The sequence below is a fragment of the Pyxicephalus adspersus genome, chromosome 3, assembly GCF_032062135.1.
Source record: "Pyxicephalus adspersus chromosome 3, UCB_Pads_2.0, whole genome shotgun sequence".
Taxonomy (NCBI): Eukaryota; Metazoa; Chordata; class Amphibia; order Anura; family Pyxicephalidae; genus Pyxicephalus; species Pyxicephalus adspersus.
This window is the reverse complement of record NC_092860.1, coordinates 17,034,719-17,045,157: the sequence shown is the minus strand read 5'-3', so window position 1 is coordinate 17,045,157 and position 10,439 is coordinate 17,034,719.

Genomic DNA, 10,439 nt, shown 5'->3' with positions numbered 1-10,439 from the left:
CTTGCCAAAATGCCTTTTGTGTTTCCACAACAGATGAAACAGATAGAAAAAGGCTTAAAATGGGTATAGGATTTCAGCTATATACTGCAACTTTTCAATGACCTTGTCTGTATGTATTTATAACAGTTCTTCAGCCGCACTTCTCTTTCTCTGTTCTGCATTCATGGCTGATTCAGAAATATTTTCCAATTTTCCAGCGGACTCTTTCATAAGGGGCAACACCACTCTGCTCCCGGCACAGGAGAAATCACGTTTTTAATCAAATAAAAAAGTTTCATTAGAGGCTGAAAGGCTTTATAAAAAGGTATTAACTCCTAGTGCTGGAGTCATACAACAGAGCTCTTATTATTGGAAGCGTATTAGGCCTGTGAAAAGTTTTTTTCTTATGGAGGTATTCTGTAAAATAAACCTAATACAAATATTGTGGGGCAGATCTGTAGAAAAAAAAAGAGAAAAACTAGCAAACAAAATTTATATTGGTTTCGATTTATTGGTTTGATGGATGTTTGACTTTTTTTTAACCTAACTGTGTAACTATTTGTCCAAAACCACAAATCAAATCCATTATTATTTATGAACCTGAGCAATAATCCACCTTGGGTATGCAATAAATTGAACCCATTACGTTTACATATAAATCTACACTGCTACTCTATAAATCTAATCTTTATTTGGACCACCTTTAGCTTTGATTACAGCATGCATTCACCATGGCATCATTCAAATATGCTCATGCAATGGGCCTGATTTATTAAAGCTCTCCAAGGCTCGGGAAAATACACTTTCATCAGTGAAGCTGGGTGATCCAGCAAACCTGGAATAGATCTTGTCCAGGATTCAAAACATTCAAATTTATTTGATGGGATCCATTCCAGGTTTTTTGGATCACCCAGCTTCACTTGTGAAAGTGTATCCTCTTCAGCCTTGGAGGGCTTTAATAAATCAGGCCCTACGTCACAACATTCATTTTCATTCAGAGTTGCACAGGTTTTTCTCCAATATCTTGTATTGATGATGGAAGTGTTGGATCGGTGTGAAGCACATCTTCTCCAGCACATCCCAAAGATTCTCAAAGGGGCTAAGGTCTGGCCTCTACACAGGTCAGTCCATGTGGGAAAATGGTGTCTCACGCTCACTCTTTCACAATTTGAGACAATTTGATGAATCTTGACATTGTCATCTCAGATTTTGCCTGTGCCAAAATGGAAAAAAAGTTCATTGATGGAAGAACCAGGTCATTCAGCATAGTCAGGTCATTAGCAGACTTAAGTTTTTGACCATCCCCTCCAACTTATGTTAGTTCCCCCACCTCCTAGATTGTAAGCTCTTCTGGGCAGGCTCCTTTTCTTCTCCTGTATCACGATTTGTATCTGTCTGTCATTTACAACCGCTATTTAATGTACGGCGCTGCCTTATATGTTGGCGCTATATAAATTCTATTTATTAATAATAATAATAATAATAATAATAATAATAATAATAATATTAAAGCTGAACCTAAACCTGACCAACTGGCCAGGCGGTGTATATTACTGGTATTTCCCTTTGTTGGTCTTTGAGTCAGTGCCTTTAATCCTGAGGAGGAGACTAGAGGCTACAGCAGTCTTTGTGAACTTTTTTAACATAGGGAAACCCTTGAGTAACTTTTGGGTTTTCACGGAACCCCAGCTATATTTATTTTATTTACACAGCTCAGGGTACATTAGGAACAGTAGGAAGAATGCCTCCAATATTGCTGGCTATCTGCTATCTACAGATAGCCAGAAAGATCATTGGTGTCAGTTAAACTGACCTGAGAAGAACAATTTGCTCAAGGAATCCTCTATCTGGAGAAACCCTAGGGTTCCACTGAACTCTGCTTGGGAAACAATGATCTAGACAAAGCAGCATGAAGGCCTGGAAATGAATGGAAATGAAGCAGACCTTTGCTAATATATTCTTAATGGACAACATTGAAATTTTTTTACTCCAGATTTTATAGGGCGAGGTATTGATTGCTAGTACTTGTTAATCAGTATGGCCTTTAGGTTTATTGTGCTACAGTTTGCAATGGCAGATCCACTTTGCTTACTTTTATTTTCCTACTTGTATACATTTTGTTGAGAGCAGTAACTCTTCAGGGTTTCATTGGGAGACAACAAGGAAGTTCATTTGCTGTTTTGTCTTCTAAGAAAACCCATAGTGCTTTAGGAACCCTTTGTCATATACAGTATATATATATATTTATATATATATATATATATATATATATATACATAAACGATACTTTTAAAAATGAATAAACCTTTACAAAATGAGCATTGTCTCTCTTTAAATACTAGGCATCAGAAAATGTCTGTATTTTTTGAAAGGCACAAGGAAATCTAGAAGAAAGAGCATAAAAATAGTTCATATTTAAATTGTATATTGCACATTTGTAAATGAAACACTGCAGGTCCTTCAGTGCTTGTCCCTGAATCAATTTCAATACCACAAAGGAGGATGCATCACTTAAACTAAAGAATGGAATGATACAGGACATTGCAGGGTTCATAACACAGTACAAAATATCAAGAATAGATGTAATTCTTTTGCCACTACCTGCTGTGAATGATCTAAGAAGAGAGATTCTAAATGAAAGGATTTTACCACCCTAAAGGGCAATTCACAAAGATTTTTTTATCTACAGACCGGATACATATATTCTCCTACTGAGAAGAAATACATATCAGGATTAATAGAAGTTTTAAAGTTTCAGTTTACACAGATAACTTTTAGGGGAAACTGCTGGCATAGGCAGATATGGGGTTAAGAGGGTGAATTGCAGATTTTGGGTCCTTTTAAACTAAGAACACAAAATATGAATATTTTTTTGCAAGCTAAACATTTGAAAAAAGCTTGTTTTTGTAAAGGACTTGCAGGATAAAAATATAAATATAAACCAGCCACTTTTATAGGCACACCTGTTCAAAGCATAATGCCATTGACAAGATAACCTGCTGCAGTTTAAAGAATGGGGAAAAAGAAGGAATTTGGTGACTTTGAATGCGGTATGGTTGTTGGCACCAGGCAGGAAAATATGAGCTGCAGTTCTGTGAGTAAATGCCTTGTAGATGCAAGAGGTCATGAGAATGGCCAGGCTGGTTCAAGCTTACCAAGGATAAACATGGCAGATCTTCTGTTCTTCCTTTTGTGTTTTTAATTACTTAATACTGCAACAAGGTATGAAAAAAACCTTATGATAACAACGCACTTGAGTACCAAGGTCTCCATAGGTCCAACAATCCCTCCCGCAACCAACAGCACTGCTGATTTCTAGCTATTTAAACATTTTGTATTCCTACCCAAAAACCATTGAAAAAAGCATTTCCTTAGCTTTGCCATGGCAGACTAGTCCTGGTACTGGGTGTATGTTAAGGTGCACTCTCCTATACTAGGAATGTAGTAATAATTCCCAGCTATGTCAAGATAAAATGAAATTGTATGCAGTCATTCATATCTATACCATGATTTAATCTCATGCAATGTGGACGTCAGAGGAGGACATGGCCTACAATGGAATGATAATGCTAGGAGCAGGGATGAACCTTTTCCAGTTGTTGCAGGAGAAACATCAAAAGTAGGATCACATCCTCAGAGATGTTTATCATACAATTCATTCTGAAAGAGAATACTTAAAGTGTCATTCTGTTTAAAAGGTATGATGGAGGTGGAAGCTGGGGCACTGTCACACCCTGCCATACTATTTGCCTTGGATTCCTAAATATTGAAGTCTCCTTGTCTTAATTCCTGAATCTTGTCCTATACATTGAATTTTGTGTGCTTACACACACCTTTGTTCTTGTTAGCTTCTCCTGTTAGATTTTTCACATTATACTATTATTATTATATAAAAGATAGCCTTGGGGTTGCTTTGTTATTATTATTCTTCATTCAGTTTCCAACAAATTCTTGTAATCACCAAATCACCACCAGCATGATAATTCAATGACTCCAATGCATTCCACCAACATAATTTGTGACAAAGTATTTTTTTTCCCCTAAAGCCATTTGGATATGAGATCAAAGGTTTCATCTTTAAAATACATTCCAGTATAATAAAGCCCCATAATTCTTTTGCTCACCATAGGTTTATTGTATAACATATGCACTACATAAAAAGCATCAGCAAAAGGAGCCTTTTTATTTATTTGAGTGTCAAGGCTCCTTCCATTTTATTTGTTATCCTGTGCATACTTTTTATACAATAGATCTTTGGTGAGCAAAAGAAGTAAGCGGAATTATCGTTGTTTTTTCTTATAATATGCCCAGACCAAGCAAGGTCTGAAATCTGGAAATTTGTTCTAGGCTTTAGGGAAGGGGAGTGCCAATTACTTGGAGACAGCAGGATTTTTTCTGTTTGTATGCACATTAATTGTATTAATCAAATCTATTCCTGCCAACACCCTCACCACTTCCCAACCAATGCATATACATACCATTTTCCAAATTTAATCCGCGTATTGCGGCGCCGCCATAGGTCCTATACACCAGCAGTAGGCAGATCCTGAATTCTGCACAAAGTGGCACTGCAAAGTGGTACACTGGGTCTGATTTATTAAACTTCTCCAAAGCTGTAGAGGAAACACTTTCATCAGTGAAGCTGGGTAATCCAGCAAACCTGGAATGGATTTCTTCAAAGTTATTTGCTAGCAAAGGTTTTGAGTTCTGGACCAGACCCATTTAAGGTTTTCTGGATCATCCAGATGAAAGAGTATTCTCTCGAGCCCTGGAGAGCTTTAATAAATCACACCCAGGGAGTCTAGGCCAGGCTTTCTGAACCTGTTGACATCAAGGAACTTCAATACCTATAACATATCAGATATTCCTCGCAAATAATAACCGTATCTTCAGCTCTTGTTGCATTAGCGTCAACAGCGAGTTAAAAATTGGAATAAAGAAGGAATAAAGACAGAACAAAATACTTTTCTGTAATAATAAAATGACAATATTAGTTAAAAAATTCCCGTCAGTGGGAAACGAAACCTCATAGATTGGTGACAAAGGTCCCCTTTACTGGTGGCCAATGGTAAAAATGATCCATACTTTGGTGGTCAGTGGGAAGAATGACCCTCTTACTAATTGTTCAGTTGGTATTTGATAATGAGCCCCTAGTAACCTTTGGAGGAACCTTAGGGTTCCACAAAAGCCTTGTTTGGAAAGACTGGACTAGGCCTAAGGCTTTGATATCCTGTTTTACAGGATGAGGAGCAGAATGGCAATATTGGACTGGTTAGTCTGCTGGGGAAAGTGCTGGAGAACAGGTAAGTATAGCCAAAGCTTCTTCTTTCTAATTCTTCCAGTTAAGCTGGCACATCTGTAACAGATGGAGACAACATTCAGATTCTTCATAAGCCCACTCACTTATGGCATCGTTCAAGGCTTTACTATACCGCACGGCTCTTGCCATGCTATCATCATCAACATTCAGTTTTTGCAAAGGACACTCCGAGCGGGAAGACATTCTTGCATAGGAGCCGAGTGATGTGACGTTATCAGCTCCCCACACTAATAATACAATTATTCTGTGCTCCTCTGCTGTCACACTGCTTAACTTAATTGTGTTTTAATTAGACTTTGCTGCGGAGATTAAATACACATCGTCTCTGTCACCCGCGCAGCCAGGGGCTGCTCTCCAATTTGTATTCCCCTGTACTCCGCCAGCTCTCTCCCCTTCTGAAAGGTGGCGAGCTTGTAATTTGAGGCTCTGCTGCTTCGCACATTGTGTGTGACCAAGAATTACACAGAGTCATTTTCCTGCAGCCGAGAAGAAAATCGGCGGTGTGGTGTCAATGTGACGACAGCTTCTCTGTGTTTGCAATCAGAGTAATAGGATTGGGGGCACAGTGTGTTACACAGCTTGAATACTAGAGAAAAAAATGATACACTCTGTCCACACAGACTTGGATCTAGCTAGCTATCTGCAGTGCATTGGCTTGTCTGCAGCATATTTAAGTCTGTCTGTTGCTCTGTCGGGCCTGTCTTCATTGAAACCGTTCAGTCTGCCAATCCAACCTGTTTATCCTGAATGGAGAAGATATACGGTAATTGCCTGGTATTCCCATGAATGCTAACACTTCTTGGTGATTCTAAGCCAGCATAATATTAAAGGGCCCGTATGTGACACGATTGGCAGAAGACTAGATGGCCTTTTAGATCACTGTTGGACACATGTACATAGATTTGTGTACTCATGTTGGACTCCTGGTGTTCAGGTTTTCTGTAGAGCATTGATAGGTTGGGCTGTCTGGTAATAATATCCTGTATTTATATATAGCGCCAACATATTAGGTTGCCATAGTCATGTCACTAGCTGTCCCTCAAAGGATCTCACAATCTAATGTCCTCACCATAGTCATATGTCATTACCACAGTCTAAGGTCAATTTTGAGGGGAAACCAATTACCCAACTGCTTGTTTTTGAGATGTGGGAGGAAACCCATGCAAACACGGGGAGAACCTGCAAACTCCATGGAGATAATGTCTTTTTGTACTAGCAACTATTGTCACAGAAAAAGAAAGTGGAAAATCCTGTGGAAGTGGAAAAAGTTTTGGAAACAAGGATAATTCTTTCAATGGGAGGATCCACATTTTTGAGATTACCTGTAAAACTTTGTTGTATCTGTGGAATAATGGTGACTCAGGTATTAGCACTCTGGCCTTTGTAGCGCTAGGTCCCAGGTTTGAAACTCGGCCTTTCCTACGGGTACTCCGATTTCCTCCCACATTCTAAAAACATGCAGTTAGGTTAAATAGCTTCCCCTGTTAAATTGACCTTAGACTGTGGTAATGACATATGACTGGGGTAGGAACAGTAGTTTGTGAGCCCCTTTGAGGGACAGCTAGTGATATGACTATGGACTTTGTAAAGTGCTGCGTAATATGTCGGCACTATATATATATACATTGGGCAATAACAGGAAATTAATGGAAATTTGATAGACAGCAAAAAAATTACCTGGTGGGGCTTTCCTACTCTAGCTATCTTCTCCATATTTGAAAAACAACAACTGATTATTACTTAGAGGTGTCTTCAGAAGTCCATGGACATATATTTAGCTCTCATCTGTCATCAAATGTACTGGGCAGCAAATACCCCAGCTTTAGGATTTTTTAGATTGGCATATTGGAGATGATTTGGGTTTTAGTGCTTTGTTTGAATTGAATTTCTGAATGTTTGAATTTCTGGCTTTTTTTTTAACCGAATTCCTAATATTTGAGATTCAATGTATGTAAAAACACTATTCTTTATTGTTGAGTTTGGATCTACTTGGAACCCTACCACCCTGGGCACTGGCCTACTAGTACCATTTATTTAAATATAACCCATATGTATGGGGCAACCAGCATTTAAAAAAATGGTAATGTTTGAAGTGACTTATTGGGTTTTGGTTATCATCAACATTATGCCCATCTCTCCATCCTACTGTCCATCAAGTCATCCATCTAGTACCCATCTACCTTTCCTGCATTCTGTTGTTTCATCTGTCCAGCTAGATTCCACTAGCTACCTGTCTGCCCATCGAACGTATCTATTTTTACATCTGTTATCAAATCTATGTCTTGGTATTGTCACCTTTTCTTTCTAGACGTCTGTCTGTATTGCTTTCTGCCCTTCTCAATCTGTTCTGCTGTCAGTCTGAGTCTGTCTCCATCTCTCCTCTCTGTCCTCTATCTCTCACTCACCCCTCTCTATCAATACAAGGGGGGGTCTGGGAGGAGAAGGGCCTCTGTTCAACCATTCGGAAAATAGACTGTTAGCAGCGAGCTGGTACAAAATGAAGTGCTGGCGTCTTCCTGTGTTTAACATGAGCTGTCACTTATCTCTGCTCCCCACAGTGTCCCCCTCCTGGCACACCTGTGGCCCACACAGCTGGGCTCCTGGAAACCTTTGCTCCCAAATGGGTAATGAGCGGAGTAATATTTTTGGGTTTATGACCACTATAATTTATATGGCCTATATTTAAAACAGAGAAAATAGCATTGTTTGTCTTGTTTTCCTGACTTTCAGAAATATGAACATCTGCCAGTTTACAATGCCATTTATCCAGCAGCTCCAGTTAAAGGGAAAGTTCAAATCTCCCCTCATTTTCCATAACTTGGCTCAGCTAGGCTCAAGACACCAAAATGGCCTGAAAGTGGATTTGCTGCTCTGAACATTTCGAAAGTGGTCTAGTCAAGTACCTTTGCTTGTCTTCAGTTTGATATCTGTGACCTTGTTAAAGCAGAACTAAACTCACTTTCCCTCACTCCTTTACCAGTGCTAAAATGTTAAAGCAGAACTTTAATTAAAAATAACACTTACCTTTGTAGGTCGAAAGCCCTTGATCCCTGAATGATCCTAGTCCTTCATGTCTTCCTTCTTCTTTCTGGCACAGGCTGAATACCAGGTGCCACCATGTTCTTCCTCCTTTACCTTGTTCTTCATACATTACCCAATTTTGCTCTGTGCTGGCATAAGATAGGGTGACCCGCCTTTCTAAAAATTGAAATAAAAAAAAATGTACTGATCTCACTGCGTATGTGTGTGATTGCTTTTTTACATTCCAGGAAAGCCTCTTCTCCGCATGGCCAAAATCATGCATACGTCGAAGGAGCAGCCAGCAGCCTCCTGGTATATGTTATGTATGTATGTATTAGTCTTTACTGCCAGGAAAGAGAGGGGTCCCCCCCAGAAAAATATAAAATAAAAAAGGGGTTCATAGTGTTAGCCACCCTTTTATATAATATACAAAATATGGTGATAGGCCAGCTTTAACTCGGTCCTTTTCCAGGTTTCATTAGTTTATTCCTGGCACCCAGGTATGCTGAGACTGTACTCAAAGCTGCACACAGACAGGTAAGTTTGTTTTTTACTTAGAAGAGCTGTAGCCTGTCCCTTCTGCTATCTAGAACTTGCTAATAACGATTTAGGTTTGTTTTAGGGATCTTGGTTTTCATAACCAGCTTGTATATAAAGCCTTGACTTCCAAAGTCAAAGTTAGGCTTCTTACTCAGTAATCAATTGCCATAAATTAATTGTGCATTAAAGTTTCTTGTAATAAATGTTTAAGTGGGCTTCAGAAGGATCAGAGGTTAATCATGACTTTATATGTAAGTAAGCTTAATAAAGATTATAAAAAAATACTTGATGATCCTGGTAGAAATCAGTATCACTGTATTGTGTATGTATGTATCACTGTGCAGTGAACTTAAACATTAAGAGAATAAAATGATACCCCACCATACAAATCAATTAATACCACATCCCAGAGAAATTCATAGATCACAAATGTAGCCTACAAGAGGGACTTTTAAGGCATAGTTCACTGAAGATGTATATAAAAACAACATTAAAAGTTAAAACTTATACACAATTTTTAGATGCAGTAGGTATATTAAGTATTAAGTCTCTATGATTTTGATAATGTAGTTCGACGCATTGCGCGGAAAACAAACTTTGCTTCATCAGGAACACAACTCATGAGACATGATAATATTATCATACACCCACAAATGAATGAATAAGATTGGAGTTCTTTTAAGATAGAAATGGGGGCTACAGCGGAACAACCTTAAAGAATTGCTTCAACGATAGATACACCTTATTGCAACAAGCAGGTATCAACTTTAAATTCATAGATATGCGATTATATAGTTCTATCAAACCATGTCCTTATACTGGACAGCCTCCTCATTTCACAATAATAAAAGTAAATTGAAACATCTGCAATTCTTCTTCGCCTGTCTAGTGATTCTGTGTGTGATTCTCACACCGCTGTTAGATGTTAGCCCAAACACAGCTGCATTCTCTGCATTGTACGAGCTTGTACGCTCGGATTCTTCTTGGTCGATAGCAGAAAAAGCCAAATATGGAACAAGGGCAGAATTTTGCAAGGTAGCAGCTTTGGCCTTCCTATCTATTTTATTGACTTTGATAAAGATTGCAAAAGACACACAACATCTGCCCCTATTTACATTGTCCAAAGAGACATGGCCTACCACATGGGGCACTAGCTATATCCTCCCTTGCCACGGGGTAGGCAGGAGAAGAACTTTGACTAGTAGCATTACCCCCTAGTTAACTTTGGGTTTATAAAAGGTTGTATCTGGGACCCTGGATATCATCCTAACTTTAGGCTTCCACATTGCTTGTGGTTGTTTTGGTTCTGGCAGAAAATCAGTTTTACGTTGGTGCAGTTTGGTAATACTCTTGCATCTATCTGTACAAATGAAAAAGACACCTAAAGCACCCATTCTTTTATACTCTAAACTAAAATTCACAAAGTGACACACAAAAGAAGCCAGACTGGCAGGACATTTTATATTTATTTGGAATTAAAATTGACGCTGGTGATTGGCATCTCTCTCCCTTGTTCAGTCACCAGTGCCACCTGTTAACTTCCCCGCTGTGGTTCAGACATTGCCCATAGCCGTTGGTG